The sequence below is a fragment of the Abramis brama genome, assembly GCF_963993115.1.
Source record: "Abramis brama genome assembly, chromosome: 10".
NCBI classification, from domain to species: domain Eukaryota; kingdom Metazoa; phylum Chordata; class Actinopteri; order Cypriniformes; family Leuciscidae; genus Abramis; species Abramis brama.
The window spans coordinates 32774175-32783333 of NC_139972.1; the positions used below are offsets into that span (position 1 = coordinate 32774175).

At 38.3% G+C, this 9159-nt stretch overlaps 1 pseudogene across 1 annotated transcript; it reads right to left on the minus strand.

Annotated features, from left to right (window-relative positions):
• Window positions 1–2734: 2734 nt before the first annotated feature.
• LOC311090221 (G-protein coupled receptor 87-like) lies at window positions 2735–8444 on the minus strand (annotated as a pseudogene). The gene is made up of 2 exons (XR_014609640.1): window positions 8100–8444; window positions 2735–4662 (listed from the first exon to the last, which is right to left on the minus strand). The product of XR_014609640.1 is annotated as a G-protein coupled receptor 87-like (transcript).
• Window positions 8445–9159: the final 715 nt, after the last annotated feature.

Here is a 9159-nt window from a genome sequence, read left to right on the forward strand (position 1 = left end):
TTCAAATAAATACTGTGAACGATATGTCATATAATCATCTTTAAATGGTATGGGTAATTAGCAGACAGATGCAAGTTTAATATATACAAATTTGGTTGGTCTAGTACAAATAGTCTCTGATTAACTGAGAGACATGCAAAGCAACCGTCCCGGTCTCCCTTAACACTTGAGTGATGCATTTTATGACCACATTGAGAGTCAAAAAAGACAGTTGCTAATGTCTCAGACACGTTAATGTTGTGATTAGTAATTAATTAGTAATTCTTTATAATTTGTCAAAATTACCTATCAGTTCTTAATGATGCCAATCTCCCCTTGGAGAGAGTATTTAATATTAAGAGAGAGTAATTAATATTAAATATTAACCCATTTAATCCCACCGGTCACAATAGTGACCGTAAAAAAATGTTTCATTTCTAAGGCTATAAAAATGTTACTAAATGATCTATCAATGCATTTACAGCAGATATTGAAATAATACAGGGTCTCAATGAAATATGTGCAGTGTCGCATGTTTACTGTAAATTGTCACATGACCAGAGCTGTTTACTTCCTGTTTGCACCAAGAGAAGAGGATGGCAGCAAGAAAGCTCCCAAAGAATATGTTAGTAATGCATGTTAACATAAAGATAGGACATAGATTTTTGGTACACATCATGTTTAAGGTGTCTAGTATTGATATATGCATTTGCAATTACTCAACTTTTTTTAATGTGGTCATAGCACTCACAAACATGTATACAATAGTGCAACAATAGTGACCGGTGGGATAACCCATTGTATCTACATGCTAATACACATAGGCTAACTGTTCTACCTTACTTTCTGCTGCTACCTAACTTTCTACCTAATTTTACACACAGACACACACACAGAAACACACACGCACACACACACACACACACACAGAAACACACTCACAAAAACACTGCACAGGTCAAATAGACCTATTTTCAGTCTGTCCAATGGTTGATACAACACACACACACAAACACACACACACACACACAAAGACAGAAACACACACTCAGAAACACACACACAAACACACTGCACAGGTCAAATAGACCTATATTCAGTCTGTCCAATGGTTGATACAACACACACAAACAAACACACACACAAACACACACACAAACAAACACACACACACACACACACACACACACACACAAACAAACACACACACACACACACACACACACACACACACACACACACACACACACACACAAAAACACACACACAAACACACTGCACAGGTCAAATAGACCTATATTCAGTCTGTCCAATGGTTGATACAACACACACAAACACACACACACACACACACACACACACAAAGACAGAAACACATACTCAGAAACACACACACAAAAACACACACACAAACACACTGCACAGGTCAAATAGACCTATATTCAGTCTGTCCAATGGTTGATACACACACACACACACACACAGAAACACACACACAAAAACACACGCACAAACACACTGCACACAGGTCAAATAGACCTATATTCAGTCTGTCCAATGGTTGATACAACACACACACAAACACACACACACACACACACACACACACACACACAAAGACAGAAACACATACTGTACTCAGAAACACACACACAAAAACACACACACAAACACACTGCACAGGTCAAATAGACCTATATTCAGTCTGTCCAATGGTTGATACAACACACACACACACACACAGAAACACACACACAAAAACACGCACAAACACACTGCACACAGGTCAAATAGACCTATATTCAGTCTGTCCAATGGTTGATACAACACACACACACACACACACACACACACACACACAAAGACAGAAACACACACTCAGAAACACACACACAAACACACTGCACAGGTCAAATAGACCTATATTCAGTCTGTCCAATGGTTGATACAACACACACACACACACACAAAAACACATGCACAAACACACTGCACACAGGTCAAATAGACCTATATTCAGTCTGTCCAATGGTTGATACAACACACACACACACACACACACACACAAAGACAGAAACACACACTCAGAAACACACACACAAAAACACACACACAAACACACTGCACAGGTCAAATAGACCTATATTCAGTCTGTCCAATGGTTGATACAACACAGTTTCCCACCGGTCACAATTGTGACCGATTATATAACACACTTTTTCACACACTTTTCCATGAACATTTCTAAAAATTATGATTGATTGTTTCAAAGGGATACTAATGACACATGATTTGGATATTTTTGTGTCTGGGAAAAATTTGGAATTAAATGGGTTAATTACCTAATAAGGAACTATCTTAGTTCTAAATTTGATATTACTTACTTATAAGTTAAGCTTGTTTCTATATTAGTTAATAGTAGTAGCTGAAGTGTTAATGTAGTACTACTCATTAGTCCTGCATTACTTTCTGCATATATGACGGACCATTATTCTGAAGTGTTACCAATAAAACATCAACTTTGTCAGATGTTTCTAAATTCAAAAGAGCTTTATTTTCAGCACATCCATATACAAATACAGTGAATAAAATTTCTCTGAGACTCAATGAACAGTGCAAGACAACATAAGGTACAACAAAATATGAGACTATAAAAAACTATAATATATATATATATATATATATATATATATATATATATATATATATATATATATATATATGCAAACCAGATATGAGTACTTTGTGAGTATAATGTACACTATGACCAAAAAAAATTCTGTGAATAAACTAACAAGAAAATTTAATATTTACAGAACATTCCTGAATTTAACTTAAAAGTGCCATGTAAGAATTTCAATTGAACCTAATTTTTAACCTAGCCCTAGTTTTACAAATCCAACCAAATACATTAGAGTATAAAAATAATACAACACAAGAACATTTACCACAGTTGTCTGAAGAGCTTTCCTGATTTATTATCATTAGCTCTCCATATGAGGATTCAGTGGGAGTTCAAAGGGGACTTAAATACGGATGTTGTGTTTGTCAAGCACAAGCTGGTTTCCTCTCTCACCCCACGCTGAGTGCTGTGAGACTGTTAGAAAACTGCATTTATTATTATAAAATGTATTTACAGCGGTGGCCAAAAGTGATGTCTGTAGGGGATATTTGTTTTTAATGATCCTACAAGTTTTATTAATTAAACCATCAAAGAGGAAAATATGAGGAATGAACAAAATACTAACATGGTTAAAGTATTTATCTGACAAAATTATTTGGCAAAAAAGGCAAACTACAGCTACAGGTTTTATTTTCTTAAGCAATAAAACAAATGCAGATATAAACACAAAAATCTCCCTGCAAAAAGCATACATTGACTACAACATGATCAGTTATTAATATTTAGCTGGCAGTCTCTCTCTTGTTTTTGAATGTGTTCATAATTTTGTTATATGACAGCCAGGCCAACAATGATGTCTGTACAATTTGGCAGGTTTCATTGCTTTAGCACAAATAAAACAATTAAATCCAAGCAAATTTTTAAGAATATTTAAATAAAGGGCGAAGATGTCCATTTTCCTTGGCTGGACATCATGTTATAATTGGATATTTAATATATTTTAAGATTTTATATTAATATTTGTGTCAAGCTAAATAAAACAAAGAAAAGTCTTAAAATGAAAATAAATATTTCTGCACTGCTACATCAATAATTAAACAAATAAATTGTTCAAGTGAACTCCTTTGTAGACGGTCAGATGTTCGTGCTTCCATTGAATTGAACATGATGAACAGGTTTTATAAAAACTTGTGGAGTTCGTGCAGCTCAAGTGCTGCTGTCATTAGGGGAAGTGAACCTGTTCCCAGCCAACATCTCATGGTGGGGCCAATGTACAGTAGGCATGCTGGGGTTAATTCAGATAGGGGCGACATGGGACCGATGGACAAACCCATGAAGGGCCCATATCTCACGGCCATATCTTGCCTACATTGGCCCCACCATGAAATGTGGCTGGATTTGAATTTTTGCTGTTCCGTTTCGTGCCGCTAATCACACATTTCGCCTTTAACTCAACTTACTGGTTTCTTTGTTGAAATCTTTGAAGGTTAAGCTGGGCCCTGAAGGTCTTGCAAAAGACAAAGTAAATAAGTGGATCCAAGGAGGCATTTAGCACTGCAAGCAGGACGGTCAGCTCCTTTATGATGTAAAAGGCCTGAGCGGCTGTACAGTCACGCAGCTGGGGACTGATGAACGCGTGTGGCAGTCTCACCATATGATAGGGCACAAAACACACGCAGAAAACCGCCACCAGTACTCGCATGTTGCGTTTTGACTTGCTGAGCTGTGTGTTCCCAGGCTTTTCCGGCATCGTGCGCTGAGCTTGTCGAAGCCTCTGTACGTTGCCCCAATAAAACAGAATCAGGGAGACCAGCACAGACAAAAATACTAAAGAGGAAGTGATCTGCATGGATAGGTAGATCCGTTTGAGCAAGCTGTTATGAAAACTTTCACAGTTGAAACCACTGTGGGGAGTGTTTTCTTTACCAGCACTGGCAAAAACAGCAATGTAGACACAATTATAGCACAACAGGACAGCCCAGGTCACTATGCAGATGTAGCGGGTCGAGCGGACGGTTTGCAGCATGTGAGTCTCCATTGGCCGGACGATCCTCATGTACCTGAAACAAAGGAGCAAAGAATTCAAAGAATACAGAAACAGTGTTTGTGACGTTTGCGGCTCCATGACTTGCTACTGAAGTAAAATATAATCATATGTTGGACTGTTATTAGACTTTCCTTAATGTGTAATATCTGTTTTTAATTACAGTAGTGGCCAAAAGTGTTGTCTGGCCTAGGAAGATTGACATATTCAACCTTTATTTAAATTTTATTAAAATGTGTTTGTGAGACTTTGTAAGTGTCAAATGCGGAACATCTGTCTGTCTATAGTATTGAACCCCCTGCGCGTCATTTATTTCACCCACGTATTTTATTATTTGGTTTGTGCCTTATGTGTTTTTTTGATCACTGATTGCTGTGTCACTGGTTGCTTAATTGACCCTTCGCTAAGCCCCGCCCTCCTTAGTTACTGTTGCTACGCCTGTCAAGCTTTTGCGCCTGGCACGTCTATTACAGTATGTATGCACCGGTTTCAGACATTCCTAAGGAGATAATTAGTCATTTTTGGCGAACAGGTGAAAATCTGAGAGAGCATGACAAAAGGGACTGCAGTATGTATTCGAGGGCTATATCCACGACATAATATGCAACTGATTAGAGAATAATTTCATCAAAATTGAAGCTAAAGACTATAACGTTAGGTCCCAGCGCAAGCAACAGCCGCCTCATACGCTGACCATTCAAATGGGAAACACACAAATTGAGGAAAAGCTATGTTCACGCACAGCATGGTAAGTGAAATGTGAAAATATTCTAATATTTATAAATCAAACAGCTTATCCATAAGTATTGTGGAATAAACACAAGATATTAGCCTGACCACTTTGCAATGATAACATTCTCCCGCTTATGTTTTTAGCGCGCCAGGCTAACGTTATTGCTCACACGTCGGACTAACTTACTGTTATGAACTGATTAAGTTTGCATACCAACCTTTTCCTTGGAGATCTCCGGCAAGCCCCGTGATGTTCCCTCCTTTTACTAACTACCTTTTACTTTTACTAGAACTTACACCGGCAGAGTCGCGATTGGATTGGGGTAACGTTAGTTTGGCCGTTGATTAACAAAATGCTGAAATATATTTTGAAGTAACGTTAAGTTATGTCAGTGAGCCTCCGTCTTGCCTTTAATCACACTGCTTGATCCACGAGCTGGACAATAACTTTATTCTAGAGCTGCTATAAAGCCAAAATACTTTACTTTTAATTTCCTATTATCAATGTAAAGCTGCTTTGGAACAATCTACATTGTTAAAAGCGCTATATAAATGAAGATGACACCCGGCATTTCTCCCCTTGGGTTTTAGGTTTCGGGAAGGGAACAAAATCCACCACCCCGTCCAAACTTTTAAGATACCGGGTATCACATTTGCACAATCCATACGCACAACGCTTCGGCATGTTATGTTTCCCTCGCTCGAAAGCTTGCCAGACCTCCCGTGCCTAGTTACAGTTGCTAATCCACGATTGGCCTGTGGCGGTTTTCGGGTGTGGCTTAGCGAAGGGTCAATTGTTGGCCTAAATACTCACGAACAGTTATGATTGACAGACCCCACCCTCACTCTCTGACATTGGCGGCATTGGCAGCGCTGCTCGGACTTGGATTGTTGATTAAGAACAGGTGAGGCAGTTTGCAATAGGAAGAGACAAGCGAGAAACGGAGGGCAGAGTGGGGCAGAGTGAGGCAGAGTGAAGGTGTGCAGAGGAACACACGCACACCGCGAGCCGAACCTACGGGCAGGAACACCGATAGCTACGATTGATTACAGAAAGTCACAGCCAGACGAGTGTGGTGGATTTTTAATAGATAAAATAGTAAACTGTATATTAAACTAACCATGTCTCTAACATCTAACCTTACTTCCTTTTTCAGGCCTAACATGATAACACTTTGAAACACAATGTACTAAAACGTTCTGTCCTGTGTTTTTGAATGTTGTATGTTGTGTTGCCACACCCCTTTTTACTTTGGTTGTGTGAGAGGAGACAAATTTGGGAATTGAAACTGATTAACAATGAAGTAATCATTAAAACAAAGTTTGCTTTACCTAGTAACAGAAGGGTTTGTCTATGAAAACCAATCAAATTGTGGGGAAATTATGTAATGCAGCATGACATTTTTGCCATACCACCTTATTCTATAAAAACTGTTTTATTCTTTTAGCTGGTGGGATTCTCAATGGAATTTGTCTGAGATCCTCTGGCCTTGCTTCTTCTTGGGGGAGATTCTCTGAGAACTGCTCGAGAGATCCTCCGGCCGTGATTAAAGCATTTAAAGGGCATTTGCTAAAGTCTGTTTGTCGATTCCTGCGCAGGAAGAAAGCTAGTTAGGGAAGCAAGTTAGTTAGGTAGACTATATATTAAACGTCAATTGGAGAAGTTAGGGATCGTCGATTGGAGACATCCCCGTTAGACTATTTATTAAACGTTGATTGGAGACGTTAGGGAGAACGTCGATTGGAGACGTCCCCAGTAGACTTGGAGTAGGATCTAGATAGGGAAAAATCTACGACACGAGCAGTGGGCACGGATCTGATTACAACGCATTAATGGAGATAAAGTGAAGGAAAGTGCTCAGCTTACTGGTGTTTTGGGTGCGTGTGATCCATGCCTGGGTGTGTTGTGATCTCAGGGTTTTGTGTATTCCTCTACAGCAGAGCAGAAGAGGAACGCAGATGTTCATGCGGTGGATTCAACGTCTGATTTGAGCTAAGTGAAGAAAGGTTGTGCTGCCTATCAACTTATGTGTGTGTGTGAGAGCTGGGCCAGTATTTTGCGAGAGACTAAGGGCTGCTTTTACTCTTCCTCAGTGCTGCCGCTGCTTATATTGGATCACAGAGCTGCGTGAAGGGACGATCTAACTAGACTGCCTCATCTGAATCAGCACCCCCTTCCGCGGCCCGCTCGTCTATCAGACTTCCATATAAGGCCAATGGACCTTGAATGTGGTTTGGGATTTGACTAAAGACTGCCAAACTTTTCTTTCAATGCATTTTATATTTGGGATTTTTATGCTTGGTTGATGATTTTATATACTGATATATGACAGGATTTGGATTATGAATCTAAGCTGATGAATTGATGAATTGTGCTGTAAGTGTTAACTGACCAGTGAGTTGCCTTTGTTTACTTTTTTATCCTGTTGCCTATTTTATCATTGTGAGTAAATTGTTATTAAATAAATTGTATAAATTCTAGAAGTGGTTGCTGTCCTTTTCCTGTCAGTGGGGAAACTAAATGCTGGTATAATTAAGAACCTCACATTCCAGTGTGACATAAGCATTGCTTAGTTGTGCTTGGAGTCAATTGTTTTCTTTTTTGTTTTATTTGTGATAAAGCAATGAAACATGCCAAATAGTGCCGACATAATTTTTGGTCAGGCTTTCACAAAAAGAAATTATGAAAACATGCAAAAAACTAGAGAGAAACATCCATACCTGTTTGCAGCAATGTAGCCCATGAAGAGAATACTGGAGTACATGTTGAGGTAAGAAGCTGGAGCACCAAAGTTACAGTAGATACGTTGTATTTCCACTGAAGTGCTTGCAAATTTGATAATGCGTAATATCAAACACAGGCAGACAAACAAGTCTGCTATAACCAGATTCTTGAGATAGACTGTGATGCTGGACTGGCTTATAGATTTACAAAAATACACATATATTGCAATGCTGTTGAGTGCCAGGCTTGCCAGAAAAACCAGAGAGTATACAGATATAAAGAATGTACGGGCTGTTCATTTCAGACAAGCCACAAGTTGAATTGGTTGTGTTCTGGTCCATGATCGAGCTGGATGGTGACCCAGACATGAGACGTTATCTGCTGGAAGAGAGGTTGAATTTTAAAATGAGGACATTTTCCAAAATACCACAAACACTTTACAATAAGGTTTCATTTGTTAACATTATTTTACAGTAATCTATGTAACAGTATTCTATTTTAGTTGAACTAGCAATAAAGAATAATGTTAATTTCAACATTTACTAATATTTTTTAAATCTGTTAATGCACTGTGAACTTAAATATAAACAATGAGCAATACATATTTTACTAACATTAACAAATACTAATAAATGCTTTAAAAAATAGGTAACACTTTTTTCAATTGTGCACTTTAGACTCCCTAGGTAACTTTGCAAGTACATGTCAACTAACTCTCAGAGTATTAGTAGAGTGTCTGCTTAATATCTGCCAACACTTTATTGTGATGTCCCCCAAACAGCCATTCTACTGACTATAAGTAACTTGGCAACTACATGTCAACTATTTGTAACCCTAACCCTACCAGTCTACGAATGCTCTAATGAGACTGAGGTGACATGTACTTGCAAAATTACTTATAGTTAGTAGAATGTCTAAAGTGGACTATCTAAATAAAGTGTTACCACTAATACAACCCCATTTCCAGAAAAGTTGGGACATTTTGTAAAGTGCAATAAAATCAAGAATCTGTGATTTGTTAATTCCCTTGAATCTTATTTAACTGACATATGTACA